We start from the raw sequence: 16,425 nt of genomic DNA, 5'->3' as shown, positions 1-16,425 counted from the left end.
CTGTTTTGATCAGCTTAACCCATTTGTCCTTCTGACGAACGACAATTGGTGGAATTTTGACTTTTTTAGTGGGAGGCTGGTTTTCCTGCTTGCGTGGGGCAGAGGGGCCAGGCTCCTGGTCCTGAATAGTTCTGACAGTTCGTTCAGAATGGTCAGAAGCGCTGTCAGCTTGGATAGCTGGACTTGTATCCATATTTTCATTGGAGAGGGAAGTGGCCACCTCGCGGGCCAGACTTCGTGTCACCGGACGCGACGAAACCTCGGACTCGGAGTAATATTGTTTCGCCTCGTCCCTGATGTCGTCTAAAACAACCTTCTTCTGCAATCTCTTTGCTTTTTTCGGTTGTTTGCCTTTCTTGATCCACTCGTCTACCTTGTTTGTGGACACATCTGGTAGAGGTGGAAAATCTTCGCTGATTCTTCTCTTCTTCAAAGCGGAGGAAGAGGAGGAGTGTACGCTTTCGTGATCGCTGTCACGGAGAGAATTGTCACTTGCAGGCGGAGCATTAGCCACTCCCTGATTCCCGTCTGTCAGATTTTGACAGCCGGGCCCAGAGACCTGCAAATCTGCCTGGTTTAGGCCGAAGCACGAGATCAATTGGCAAATGATGCTAATGATCTCGGTCTTGTCCCTCCCAGCCAGATTGCGAAGCAGTTCCTCCATACTGCTTGACATTTTACTCGCTTAAAACTGACAGTAAAGCTCTGAGCAGTTGAACGCAACGAAAAATGATATATTTAGTCGTACTCACCGGAAACGTTTCTTCGTTTGCACACAAGAACCAACGAACCACTATCACAAGCCAGAAACACCACAATACGGCTGATCATCAACCAGAAATCTTGGCGAAAACACAACCGAACGCTATGACACTTCCGCACTGTTCCGCTGTCAAAACGGAACTTTTAGACAAAATGACGTAATCCATCTTGAGTTCCTGCAGGTTGAAGCCTGGCTCCCTTCCCCTTTCAACTGATGTTCGTCAGAGAGACAAACGGGTTATGACTGGTGTTAATTGGTGGCATGAAAGTCCTGAGACATCCATACCGCCCTTCGCTTTATACCCCTACCTGGCTGGGGTGAGATAGATGAAGATATTATTCATCTGTTAACGGAGGACATAGGGGCCTCATACGACACAGTGTCGGGGCCTTCTATATCGGGAGGGGTCGTCTACAGCGTAATCTATAGCTTCCCTGACTAAAGGATTTTCATGAGTTTCAGCATAATCTAAAACTCGCCGATTCCTCAACTGAATGGATTGCTGAATGGAAGGCAGCTTCAAATCTCTGCGGATGGCTTCATTCCGCACGAACCACGGAGCATTCACAATCATCCGTAGAATTTTGTTTTGTAGAGTCTCCAAGATGGAGATGTTGGTCGGAGCCGCTTGTCCCCAAACGCCTGAAGCATACATGATGACAGACTTGAACATCATGTTATAGATCGTGATTTTGTTCTTTAGGCTCAGCTTCGATTTTCTGTTGATCAAAGGGTACAGGCTTGCCACCCGACCCTGGATCTTTGCCTTCACGCTTAACAAGTGCGGGTTCCAGGTGAGCCTACGGTCTATAATAAGACCTAGGTACTTGACCCGCGTTTGCCAATCAATCTCCCTTCCAGAGATTCTCACTTTCATGGCCGGAGAAGCTATCGTTCTTCCCATGGTTATTGCCTGAGTTTTATCCGGATTCACTCGGATCTTCCACTCGAGGTACCAGCGCTCGAGGTCGCCCAATGCACGTTGCATATAGACGATCCCGAGCTCCCGACCCATGGAAGATGAGAGGAGAGCCGTGTCATCGGCGTAGAGGGATACCTTCACATGCTCGGACCTCGGAAGGTCGCTGGTGTAAAGAGAATATAGCGTGGGAGAGAGCACGGCCCCCTGTGGCACTCCAGCGAGGATCTCTCTGTTGTCAGACAGAGAGCCCTCTACTCTAACCTGAAATGTTCTGCCTCTCAGGAAAGACCCAATCCACCGGATCAGGCCCCGAGGCAGGTCGAACGCTATTAATTTGTGAAGAAGGCCTTCATGCCAAACGCGGTCGAAGGCCTTCGAGATGTCTAGTAGGACTAGATGGACTTTTTTGTTTATATTTAGCTTCGCGATGGTGTTTTCGACCAGTCTCAGAGCCTGCAACTCAGTGGAATGTTCCCTCCTGAAGCCGAATTGCTCATCAGGCAGAACATTCCGGTCCTCAACTTCTTCGTTGAGCCTTTGAAGTACGACTCTTTCAGCCAGCTTAGCCGCCGACGAGAGCAGACTAATCGGACGATAATTTTGCGGGAAAAGCCGGTTCTGCCCCTGTTTTGGGAGCATGACGACGACCGCATGTTTCCACCTTCTGGGGAAGTATCTCAGAGCCAGAGAGCTGTTAATGATGCTCAGTAGGCTCTCGACGCAATTTTCGGGAGCTTCTTCAATAACTTGTTAGTTATTGAGTCAACCCCCGGGGCCTTCTTGGCTTTTGCAGCCTTGATGTAGCCCTTCAATTCTTCCACAGAAGCCGGACGAATGACGTCATCGTCATCTTCCCTGAGGATGCGGTGAACCCGATCTTCGAGCAGCATATCGCGATCGATGTCGTCATTGTCGTCAACGTTAAGCTGAAACTGACGTTCCATCGAGTCAGCAAAAGCCAACGCTTTGTCGGCGGGGAAGTAGCATACTCCGCGCTCTCCGTGAATGGGTGAGGGAGCTGTCTTCTTTCCCTTGAGTCTTTTAGTGATTCGCCAAAGCTCGTCACCTCCAGGCTCAATGGATTCCAACAGATCCTCCCACCTGTCATTTCGGTAGTCAATGATGGCCTGTTTTACTTGATTGGCCAACCTGTTTGCCGCTGTTTTGTCTCCTGGGAAGAGTGTTCGCTGATAGAGCCTTCTCAGGCGGTTTCTCTCTCGTATCAAGGCTTTGATACGAGGGGGAAACTCATTGTAGCTCTTCTGCGGACACTCCTCACTGGAGGTGGCCGTCCGAAAGGCATCATTCACAGAGGTCTCGAAGCGGTGAACTGCCGCGTCGAGTTCGTTGGGAGAGCGGAGACCCTCAGGAGGGGTGCGCATCTCTCCGAGCTGAGCTGTGAAGACATCCCAATCCGTCTTATATCTCATGCAATAATCAGGGGAAGGAAGTTCATCACCCAATACCAGGATTACTGGATTATGATCGGAGTCCAGTTCCGACTGAACGTAAATTTCGCTGGTCAGAGTGACGTTTCTGAGAAGCGCGATGTCAAGTACGTCAGGCCTATACTGCCCGCGATAGAACGTAGGTTCACCTGGTCCCAACACGAGATATTCATGTCTGTCAGCATGCGCATGGAGCGCTCGGCCGTTTCGATTGGTGGCTCTGCTCCATAGTCCGTGCTTGGCATTGAAGTCGCCAGCAGCAATTGTCGGAATATCACTACCCATCAGCAATTCATCCAGTGATTCTGGGAGTAAAAGATTAGTTGGAGGGTTATAGACAGAGATTAATCTGTGACAACCCCGCCTCAGTCGAATTTCGACCCCTACGGCCTCAGTTCCGTGTAACCGAGCGCTGTCAATGCCGTATTGGACACACTGGAGGGATCGTTTGACAAGAATGCCAACTCCCCCACCAGCACGTCCAATACGTTCTCTATGGAAGAACTTGTAATTTGGAATGACAACGGATTCATTCCTCAGATGCGTCTCTTGGATTAGAGCCGCATCGATGTTATGCTCTAAGAGAAAATTCTCGAAGTCAAGTTTTTTGGGAAGAAAGCCATTGGCATTCCAAAAGACTATCTTCAAAGATCTAGGCAATGTCGGTTGTCTAGACATTAGCAGTACCAGTCAACACGTTTGTATTCACCGTGAACATTTTTTCGAGCACGGGGAATTTGGTGAATAGTTGCTTCATCTGCTCCAAAGCGGCGCAGATGTCTGAAGCCCCCTGAGACTGAGGTGAGGGCTCTGGTCGAGAAGGAGCGGGCCTTGCAGAGCTGCTGGCACCCTTGGATGCAGCTCTAGCAAAACTAACCCCTTCCTGGACACGTCCAGACCCCGCAGGTCTTCCTGAAGGGACTGGCTTTTTAGCTGATTGTTTTCCTTTTGGTTTCGACTTTTGGGCCTTGGGAAATTCAGGACACCCTCTATAATTTGCTGTATGGCCCCCTTTACAATTGTTACACTTCGGGGGATCAGACCTTGGCTTTTTGCAGGCGCTGGTGAGATGCCTGCCTGCGCATTTAACGCATATTGGAACTGCCAAGCAGTTCTTTTGGCAGTGGCCAAAGCGCTGACAGCGATGGCACTGACCCACCGAAGTTTTTGGATGTTGGGGTTCAACCTGAACCTTCACACTCAAGAGATCGGTAACCTCGAATATATTCTTCTGGTCTCTATTGACCAAAGCAAGAACCATTGGCATTGGCTTTCCGGCACGCTTCATGCGCGTGACCGAAGTTAGGTCAAAGCCTTTGGATTCAAGCTCCTCACGAATATCATCGATCGTGAAGTGCTCTGGGACGCCCCTGAAGACGGCACGGATTTGCCGGTCTTCAGGAAGTGAATAAGTGTGGTGCGGAATGTTTTCCGTCACCAAGAGCCTTGACAACCGACGATAATCGTCAGGGGTCACAGGCTGAACCTTAATTCCATCATGTAAGTTAACAGCTTTGGAGAAGTTGATCTTCTGCTCAGCTGCTGTCTTAATAAGTTTTACCCATTTGTCCTTCTGACGAACGACAATCGGAGGGATTTTCACCTTCTTGGGAGTGGCTGTGGCAGTAGGTTGCTCGTTCTGCCTAGTTGGAGCGGGGGAGCCAGGCTCCTGGTCCTGAATGGTTCTGACGGTGTGTTCGGAACCTTCAGTGGAACTCTCATTATTTTGTTGATTTGGACTGATGTCCATTTCATTGACGTTATTGTTAGTAGTTTGAGATGTGGCCACCTCGCGTGCCCGACTTCTCGTAACTGGACGAGGCGAAGCTTCTGACTCGGAATAATAATTCCGAGCCTCAGATTTAACATTGTCTATAACTGCCTTTTTGGAAATTTTCTTTAATTTCCTAGGCTTTTCCTTTCGGATCCACTCGTTTACCTTGCGGCTGGATACGTCCGGGAGTGGAGGAAAATCTTCAGTAAATCTTCTTTTCAGAAGTGTTGGGGGTTCTTGCGCACTATAACACGCACACAACTAGCACGAGAGAACTACAACCGGTGGTTGACTAATCATCAACTGTAACACCAAAAATTAACGAAACTTTTCGCAGCGAAAATTAAACTTGTCACTTTGACAGATCTCTAGACAAAATGAGAAAAACCAAGAGAGCACTTGATATAAATAACTGCGTAAACGCAAGCGAAACATAAGTGGAATCACCTATTGGTGTGACACCCAAGTCAACTTGCCAAGTTTTCATGTCAGTGTTGGTGTCAGTGTTCAATTTAAGAGCCACCGGCTGCATTAACCTTTATATATATATATATATATATATATATATATATATATATATATATATATATATATATATATATATATATATATATCTTGGTTTTCATCTTTTTTAAAATTTGAGATCTCGTTCATTATTCACCTAAACGTTTTCTTCCTCATGTTATCATCTACAATACCCCTCGAGAAACTGTTATTGACTGCTATTTCCTGTTGTCGGTTTTTCTTTTGTGAACCTCTCGTGTGTGACAGAAAAAGTCAAAAGACGATGCATTAGAATATTCAGCCCAGCACGTTTGTGCTGTCCACAGTTATGTGAACTGTCAGGAATCTACCTACATATACGTGATTGTTTACTTTCTATATACATCCTATTCTAGCCTTCCATATTGGCTCCCCATTATCAAAATGTCAAGAAATTTATACCTGGATAACATTGTACTCATTTTCAGTTCATTCTTCTTCTTGAAGTTGATCACTTGGTAATCGAAACACGTATAGAAGTGTTGAAATAACGGTTTAATGTGGGGACTTAACTCCACTAATATTTATTACTACATCAAAAGTTCCAAACAGTGCATCACAAGAACCTACATAATGACTCACAGGTCAACGGAACTGAATCTGTATCGAACGCACTCAACAAGAATTAGGCTGATACAAGCAGATATTTGGTTTCTGAAGAGCTGTGAAAGAGCTTTAGTTTTTTCAAAATTTGTTGACGTAAATATTCCTATTGAATCTGCAGTTGCGGATGAAGTCCAGAAATTCGCCAAAAAGAAATGGCTTGATTTAGAAATCGATAATCTGTACACTAATCGTAGTCTTTTAGAATTAGATAGCTATAGTCTTTATAAAAATCTTACATACAGATTAGACGAAAGTGATTACGCACAATGAAATGACTTTCAGAGAGGAACGTTTCGGATGATTGTATCAAAATCTACCAGGAAAATGTGTACGCTAAATAGGAAACTCAAAACTCTTATATCTAAGAATAAACCAAAAGGAGCCATTCAGAAAGTCCTAAATATTATCGATAATCATTCACCACAATCGTTTGCTAAGGGAGAGATCAACCCTTGGAACTAAGGTTCAAAATTTGGCATCCCGTCTTCCGAGAAAGTCCTTGAGGATATCGTTGCTAGTATTGAAAGTTCGACTCAATATATGACTGATTCCTCGAAGAGAATAGATCGGGTGAAAGTCAGGAATAAAATTTCCTGAAAAATGATAACAAATAAACCGAAACATTTGATGAACGACGATAAAAACCAAAAGAAACTTATCAAGCGAATGAAAGACAAAGACGTTTTTGTACAATTGTCATTAAAAGTGACATTTTTGATGGTTGTCAAGAGTAGTAAAAGATGATGTTTACAAAGTGGCGCGTTTAAAACATTTTTAACACTAGTGTTAAAAGTATTTTCACACGATTTTTTTCGATCAAATAGCAATAAACAAAACATAATTATTCAATTTTCAAAGAAGTTTTATTATGAACAATGGATAAAGATACAATTAAAATTTGTTACACATATATTATATACATTGATTACATTATTATCATTATTTGTGAACATTAATATGAAAAGTACAATTAGAACAACTGCTGATATTAATAACTTACGATGTTGAAGAGCCTTGTGATATATCTGAACTAGCTGAGTTGACAATTTCATGGGCATTAACATCATGGGCATTAACGGGACGATGCTGTAACGCGCTAGCTGTTTGGATTATTCTTTCAGCAATAGCCTTTATATAACAAATAGATTGATCAATGCAACCCTCAACTACTGTTGTAGAATTCCATCCTCCATGCTTCTTAATATATGTTTTATTTGCTCCTGATTCTGCTAGCAGAGAAGCAGAAGACCTTCTGAAACAGTGACCTGTATATACCTTTGGTTGCGGGAGGTTCCGGAACTCAGCAATGGTAGAGAGCATTTTCCCAAACGTGTTTATACCAACTGGGTTGGCACTGAATTCATAATTTTAGTATTTCAGAGGAAAACGTTGATGATTAATAACAGAAGGGCGTAATGCATTTATTAAAATAGTCAATGTTTTTTTTCAACAATGCAAAAAGAACGTCCTATTTTCGATTTTGTATTTGGAATTCGAACAATCAATGATTTATTCATTACTTCAATGTCTTCTATTAATAAATGACATAGCTCTTCACGCCGGCAGGCTCCATATATTCCAAAAATAGTAGCAACTTTCATCATCGAATATTTTCCATCTGGCGCCTCATTTATAAACCTCTGGACTTGTTCAAACGTGAGAGTTTTTGATTTTTTCTGGCCTATAACAACACACATCCAAACTCAAGAAGATGAACTCCATGTTCGAAACAAAAATAAAGAGAATTGAATAAACTTGATACATCTCAATTGTATGTTTATGAAAAAGAAGACTCACATCTGGGTCGATTCGATTCATTTAGCCAAAATAAGGAGGTAAATAATAATTTCATAATGAGACAGAAAAACTATTTTCCCTGCTTATTAGGACCAGTTAAATCGATTTAATTCTGTATGAATAACTTTCTGTACCCATATTTTCTACTCTACAAAGCTCAAGAATTCTTGACACTTTGAATATTTCGAGTAGCTTACTGATAGTCTCGCAAAAAATATTTCTTCAGTATTCATTGCGACCATACAGATTGATTAGACCCGGTATTTGTGACCTCCAACCGTTCTGCTGTCAAAGTGATTTCGACTTCAGGTCCAGAAAAAAGTAGGTATTTTCAGCACAGCCAGGCTTTTGTGATGAACCTTTCGTTATATATACCCTGAATAGGTATATGTATGCATTCTTCAATAATTTTCTACACTCGACATATTTCGTGAATATAACTGAGAGTTTTTTCATGAATTTATATTGGTACAATATATTTTTTCTCCAGTGTTGATCTATTGAGAACACTTTCCCTTCACTAGAACAAAAATGATGTCTCTAGATGCGCGTTTTGCTAACCAAGTGAGCATATTCAGTAGATGACTGGAACTAATTGTCTCAGCTATGTTATTGTTTTTATATGCATTTAGATGAATTATTACTTGGCATAATTACGTAGTTATGTGAGAATGCGAACAATCAGTGATGGAATATTCATCACCGTTCATATATCTCAATCCACATCGAATATCTGAACTTTCGAATGCATCTAAAAACTTGTTTTCATGTACCGGTCTCAATAATCTCAAGTATTCCTCAGTAATTCTGTAACATGTACCTTCTCTGGTGTATGAAATCAAATATGTGAAACATGTTCTTTGTAGCAAGTTATCACAGTCCGCTCAGTTTGACCAATATATTTTTCATCGCCATCCTCAAAGCTCATTTCGTGATTCCCAGACTTTTTCAGTTTCATCATTTTGACTTTCAAACTCCCCAGCACGAAAAAAATTATGGACAAATGTATTCTTTTTTATAGAAGGTAATTTTTTGTTGAGCGAAATCACTCAACTTCATCCAAACATCAAGTTTTTGTATAAAAAAATATCAGTACCAAAATCCGTGGCGCCATATAAATTTTGTTCTTACCCTGCGTTAGGTATGAATTTGTAAAATGGAAACATATTCCGCTCGATTAGTTTTGTTTTGTTACTGTGGATCACTCATTGATAGGAAAATAATTATGTTGATCTCTTAACAAACGACTTTAGATACTACCTCTATATTCGTGTGTCAAAAGTTTGTGGTAGCATGATTGAATGAGTGGAATATAAATTGAAAATTACTAGATATTCAGGAGGGACCTTTCATAATTATCAATAACTCTGGAATATGCATTCATATGAGTATTGCATTAAACATCATTGATTATATTCATGAATGAGTATTCGCCTAATTCCGATTGTCCGTCGTAGTAGACTGAGGACACTGAACATTTTCATTGAAATTTTCAGGAGCACGAATCGAACAATTACCAGCTTCTGGTAATTGTTCTATTAGCAATTGATATTTACACTGTCTAAATATCGTATGGAAGTTAAGTTCATAATTAGGTTAATAGTGATCTGAGATCACGAACTTTCATATTTATACCACAACCAATGAGAGTTCGAGACAAGAATAGCAATAATAGTACTGATGATAATGAACCTTGACTTTCACGAGAAAACGTCTTGGCGAGAAAACTAGCAAGGACCGACCCCTATCATGTCAGAGTTTTCAACTTATGGCTGGAGGAAGGGAAGCCGATTCTGAATTGGTTCATCGCTAAACACAAAATTTTGTGAATCCTCAATATATTAGTTGTTAATGAGTATCTCATATTTACGAATACTCACTACCTTGATTAGAGAAATTGCTGGATGTGAAGGAAATCTGATAGATGTGTAATACAAGACTCCTAATCTCTATATGGTTTGTGTCAGCTATCGAAAGGCAGATGTGGAACGGTCTTTGTCATTGTGTCAATTACGAAATGGATGTGAAGTTCGTCGATTGAATATCCTGCAAAATTTTGATGCCGGAGAGATGTATACTTACCTCAAAGTGGAACAACGCTACAGACAAGAGGCCAATGGAACCGAATAACTTCTTCAAGTTTGTGACACTGATAACTGGTTGAAACTAATCTATAAACAGGCCCACATCAAAGTTACAGAAATCACTTGACTCCTGCTGCTACCCAAAGATGAGCCGATGCACGAGGTCTTCAGCAACATACACCTGACCTTTGCTTTCTTCAGGAACTGTGGACTTCATCAAGGCCGGCCAATCATTGGTGAACCGTAGTGATAAATGTAGGAGTTCCTAACGCAAGGTGCAGAAGTTGTTGCAGAACGCACGAAACCCTAATGCTTTTGCTACCAGCATGTCCAGTTCAAATCTCAGCCTATATACGGTAACTCTGAAAATGGTTCATCACCACGATAATGTAATTTCCTCCGGGAGATATTGGATCTTATGTGAGAAATAAAAAGTTCTGAATTCATTGTAACTATTCATTTCCCACCCTCAGGCTGATACTGAAGAATAAGCCTGGTGTACTATTCTTCAACCATCAGCTCCGGGTGGGATGAATATCATTCAGAAAAAGAAGTAAAACGGATGGGATATTTGTTGAGAGTTCTCTTTGAACTCTGCACACTCTATCACTTGAATAGTATAGTTGTTCTGATTGTTGTACTTCTTGATGGAAGGATGTCTTTTTTACTGTAGAATCTTATGGCGGCTTGCCGCAGTAAGACAGAAATTTTAGAGGGGTGTTTATTGGTTGGTGATTGCGGCGTACCCTCCGAATATGTCTGAGCTTTAGAAACGGGCATAGTAAGGATATGTATAATGATAAATAACGGTATCTTTGTACTCACCGACTGGAATAATAATGATGGCGAATTAAAAACTCATTGCTAAGATGACGCATTTCGAGAGAAGTCAACCATATCATCCTTTATCATTGCGAATATCTTAACACAGCAATATAACGTGAAATAATAAACGGACGATTTCAATGATCACAGTCAACATAATAATAATAATTATAATCATGTGAAAATTTCTGTAGAAAATCGTAAATAAACGACTGATGTGGACACTCGAAAGTAAAAACCAAATCATCCCCGATCAATCCGGATTCAGATCACTCAGAAGTACTCTGGATAATATCGTTGACCTAGAAAGTCAAATACACGAAGCCTTTGCCAATCAACAAGGAATGTATGGCTATTTATTTTGATATTAATAGAGCCTTCGACACAGCATGGCGTCACCATATCCTAACCAAACTTCAAGGATGGGGCTATCAAGGTAAGATATTATCCTTCATTCAAAACTTCTCAAGTGACTATTTCGGGTTCGAGTTGATGTGTTATTATCTCAACAGAAAGATCAATATAATGACATTCCACAAGGCTTCATTATTAGCCCAACTTTGTTCTTGATAGCAATCAATAATTTGTTACAATCACTAAAAAAAACAGCTCAGGCCAGGCTATATACCGATGATTTGATGCTGTTTGCAGAAGGAAAAAACATCAATAACCTAGGAACTTTTCACAACAGCAAATAAAACTCTTCGAAAATTGGTCCAAACACACGGGTCTCAGATTTTCGCCAGAAAAAACCAAATGCCCATTATTTTCAAAAAAACCATGTGAAACAATTCCAGTTATTAAACTGAACAATGTAACTTTTGACTTCTGTGACCACCATAAGATTTATGGGAATGATATTCGACCAAACACTGAATTGGGAAGTATCATATTGAGCAACTAATTTTATCATGCCAAAAGGGTTTGAACTCACTTAAACATTTAGCTGGTAAACAATGGGGGCGAATGGCTCAACTTTTCTTCTACTTTAAAGATCAGTGATACGTTCAAAAATAGATTACGGAAGTATTGCTTATGCTTCAGCCAAGAAAACTACGTTGAAGCCCCTGGACAAAATACATAATTCTGCGATACGTATCATTTTAGGAGCATACAGAACCAGTCCAGTTGGAAGTTTATATTGCGAAATTGGGGAACCACCATTGAGTCATCGCAAAATGCAGTTGAGTTTATCGTATGAATCAGCAGTTGCAACACATGAAAACCATCCAACTTACAAGAACACGATAACAAATCGGTTTCTTACCTCATACGACCGACCAAGAACAGACCTCCCCTATTACTAAAGGATCAGACGATATCTTGACTCAATCCAAATCCAGAAATTTCCTTCTATATATCCCACAAATATTAGTACTCCACAATATGCTACTAATACTAACATCATTATCCAGAACTTCAGGCAACTGCTCATTGAGTATAAGGCCTACAAAGAAATATACACAGATTTCTCAAAAACTGATGTAGGAGTAGGTGCCGCAGTAGTAATTGATCAAATGAATTTAACTTTCAAACTTCCGAAAACAGTAACAATCCTCACAGGGGAACTTCTAGCCATTCTCCAAGTACTTCTCTATGCAAAATCAGATGGAGCTGAACAATTTATAATAATCTCTGACTCGCGCAATAGTCTACAAACATTCGAAAAAATGTATGTGAATCATCCAATCGGTAAAATTATCAAAAGAGAACTTTAAAATTTGCAAATTTTGAATAATCAAATTATCCTACTTTGGGTCCCCTCCTATACAGGAATAAGAGGCAACAAACAGCTGACCGAAGCGCACGTGAGGCGATAATAAACCCGAACCAGAAGGCCTCATAGACTCCCTACACAGATTCAAAATGATATATTATAAACAAGCTGAGGGACATCTGGAACAGGAAATGACAAAATACACAATCCAAACTAAAAGAAATCAAAACAGCGGAAAGACCGTGGGATCATGAAAATTTGACGAGAATAAGTGATTATGACTCGACTCAGAATAGGACATACAAGTATTATCCATGAATACCTGATATCTCGAGGTGAGGAACCACAGTGTCAAATTTGTGAAATGCCACTCACAGTAAAACACATCATAACGGAATGTCCGATGTTCCAAATAGAAAGAGACAATTACAATATTCCTCAAGATTTGAAAGAAGCTCTAGGACGACATCAAATGAAAAGTTTTATTTGCTTTTTAACTGCTCTTAAACTGTATTATAAAGTTGTGAATACTACCTACTGACTTGTAATACATACACTCCGCCGCTAATAACCATCAGGTTGATGCGGATAATAATAATAATAATAATAATCATTTCCTTATTTTCACAAATAAGTTTGCACATCAACAATGTGATAAGACAAATGAAAAGAGAAAAACCTCAATGAAGTCAAACAGTAATAGAGAAGAAACAATATAAAAAATGTATATACATATGAAATGACAAGAATGCGTATATATCTCTGGATATGTACATTTCTTTCAGATATTCACTGACATATGAGACTTCTTTGAATGTAAATATAATAAAGAAACAAGCCAGTCGAACAAAATATTGGATTTCTGGAAATGGATGTAGATTTTTTTATGGACCTCTGAAATATCATACAAATGGAATTGACGAAAATAGTTTTTAATGATGGAAGTAATATCCAAAAAAAACTATTCATGGCCATTCGTAAGGAACGGTCTATGGGAAAACTGGTGAAACACAAACACAAAAAAATCATCCATTGAAGTTCAATTAGTAACTAGACACGGCCAAAGGCTTTGAAAATATCCAGCACAACAAACCGAGTATTTCTGAATTAAATTTTTCCACAGATGAGTAATATAAATAAGAAGTCCGCTTGTTGATCTCCGCTTCCGAACTCCATATTGATGATCGATGATTGACTGGGATTTCCATATTTTTTTATATAATTGATAGTTTGATGTATAAGTTTAAAAATGTCCTTATAGGATGAAACTGCAGTAACGTTAGTTCCAAATAAAAGTGGTAAAAAAGATAGAAAGTTTCAATTTTTTTCTTCATTATGATTTCCTACCACGTAGTAACGGCTACATCCATCAATTTAATTACTGGTTTGTTGTTATTCGAAATATTTTTTCGCTATTTCACAGTAACCTACTACATTCTCTCGAAATAATCGAAAGTAAATTATTTTTTGCAGATTCAGTGATTCTGCGTTCTATCATTTATTCGTCGTTACTCATTTTGTGAATGAAAGTGACTTACCCGGCGAACTTTGTAATACTTTTGATTTAATAAATATTGTGTTGAGTTAGCATCAGGGTTATACTAATAAGAGGGGAGCCCATGCGGGGATTTCAGGATTTACTAAAGCGCGGCAGATTAATATACAGGGGGATGCCTTGTACCCGGTTAAGTACTTCCACCAAATATGAGCCCCATATATAAGGCCGCCTGTGAGGGATAAAGGATCAGATTAATAAATAAAAATTGATCATTAGAAATTCTCGAGCGCGTCTGATTAAGGTAGGGTGAGTTAATTACCTGCTAAAAAGTGTATATTCCAGTAAACTGACAATTTGAGAGTGACGTAAAGAAAGAGGAGGGCAGCAAAGTGGTAAATAATAACGTCATCTCGACATTCTCGAGCGTAGCAACATTTTTTTTTATTTTGAAGGAAATAATTCAAGGATAACGAAAAATATATAATCTGCCGATTTCCGCAAGCCGAAATAACAAAAATTCGTCGATAAAGGTTAATGCGTGCAGCTGTGTGATACCTATATTTTCCTCTACGAGTTTTTATTCCTCTATTCTCTATTGACTTTTCCTCTATTTATTACTCTCTCACTCCGTCCTCACTCTGAATTCTGTTGCCATGACGCCATCACAGCTGCTCACAGAGACTCGTTCGTTATGAAGATGATGATTGATTAATCAATTAATTGATGGATGTAGCCGTTACTACGTGGTAGGAAATCATAATGAAGAAAAGAGAAATTAAACTTTCTATATTTTTAACCACTTTTATTTGTAACTAACGTTTCATCCTGAAAGGACATTTTCGAACTTATACAAGATATAAGAACATTTTCAAACTTATTCAATATATAAGTTTGAAAATGTCCTTATAGGACGAAACTGAAGTAACGTAGTTACAAATAAAAGAGGTAACAACATAGAAAGTTTCATTTATCTTTTCTCTAAAAATTTATCAATTGATTATAAAAAAATTAATTTCTTTGAGCATTTTAAAAAACATATTTTTTCATAAATACAAGTATGCTACTTAAAAAACATACACTTATTTATTTGCATGCTATATCATGAGATTTTCAATTCATTAAACTCAATGAATTGAAAAAATAAAATGAAAAAAATATTGTTTTTGTCAGATTAAGAGAACCTTTTGATAATCGTCAGATTATGAGACAGCACGTCTAAAATATAAAGATGAACCATATATATCTTAATCTGACGCGCTTGAGTATTTCAAAATGGCGAATTTTGTTTGCACATTATAATAATGGCCGCGAGTTTGCGTCAGATCGAAATCGTCAGATTAATGAATGAGAGCTTTTTTTTGTTGCACTTAACACCCCGTTAGAAAATCTGACGCGCTCGAATAATTTTTTTCTTTCCACTTTTTACCCTTACGTACAACCACCCAAATCATGCAGACGATCAGATCAAGTTACCAACATTATTAAAAATACGTAGGACATTAATGCTATCAATATCTGACGCGCTCGAGTATGTCCATGCAACAGTATTTTTTCACATATTGAAAAATCTATAGCCGCTTCCCCCACCGATGAAAAGGTATATATTATGTAACATTTTTTTCTTCTTATCATCTAAGCTTTGCAACCTAATATGTCTCAATGACGCTCGAGTAAATCCCCAGTTTGCATCGTGGGCTCCCCTGCTATAATATTTTATACTGTGTTTCTGAAGCATGAAGTCAGACCATACTAATACGGCCAGTTTTGCCGTTCGTCGTTTTTTTCTTATCAACAGATTTTTTCAGATGAAGAGGGGATTGATACAAATGATAGAAAGAAGTGAAAAATATATTTCATGATATATTTTGTACATGCTTATTTTTACTATCTTCAGTCATTCAGTGAATCATTAGTAGATTCTCACTGTCAATAAGTAAAGCAGCATTTTGAAAACCAAAACAGGAGATCCGATGCAAAAACAGTAGACGTGGCAACTCTGAAAACGTCGTTCCTCTCGTGCGATTTCTTCTTCATCTTCAGTATATTGGATCGCAATTTTACGTATTCCGGTCTTATTGTGAAAACAATGTGATGACTTTTGTTGACTTTGTTTTTGATATGACGAAACAATTATTCAATCACAAATGTCTTTACCTCAAGTGTCTTTGCATGCAATATGACAACAGTTTCAACCTCACAAATTCAACATCCTCAATTTGCCCTTCTTGATTTAGGTATATGTGGTCAAACTATCACTTTGTTTCATATTAGGTTGTTTCAAAATTTTTGTCCGTTTTTATTTACGAGTCTACTCTGAACTGTAATATTTCAGTGAATGCCCATTCAATTCAATCAAAATCAGCGCCATTTGAATCAGTGTACTTTTGCCAACATAACACAAGTCGATAAATTCCGTCGGAATGACAATTGTGTACTCGGGATCTGATG

At 39.3% G+C, this 16,425-nt stretch overlaps 1 protein-coding gene across 5 annotated transcripts in view; it reads right to left on the bottom strand.

Moving 5' to 3' along the window:
- The window catches only part of LOC111515229 (neurotrimin), a 371,220-nt gene that overhangs the window by 171,780 nt on the left and 183,015 nt on the right, over positions 1-16,425 (bottom strand). The window lies entirely within an intron of this gene.

The sequence above is a fragment of the Leptinotarsa decemlineata genome, unplaced genomic scaffold (assembly GCF_025532065.1).
Source record: "Leptinotarsa decemlineata unplaced genomic scaffold, Ldec_3_MD MMD2_tig00026328_RagTag_RagTag, whole genome shotgun sequence".
Lineage (NCBI taxonomy): Eukaryota > Metazoa > Arthropoda > Insecta > Coleoptera > Chrysomelidae > Leptinotarsa > Leptinotarsa decemlineata.
The sequence above is the reverse complement of the archived record's forward strand: the minus strand, read 5'-3'. Positions and strand labels throughout refer to the sequence as shown.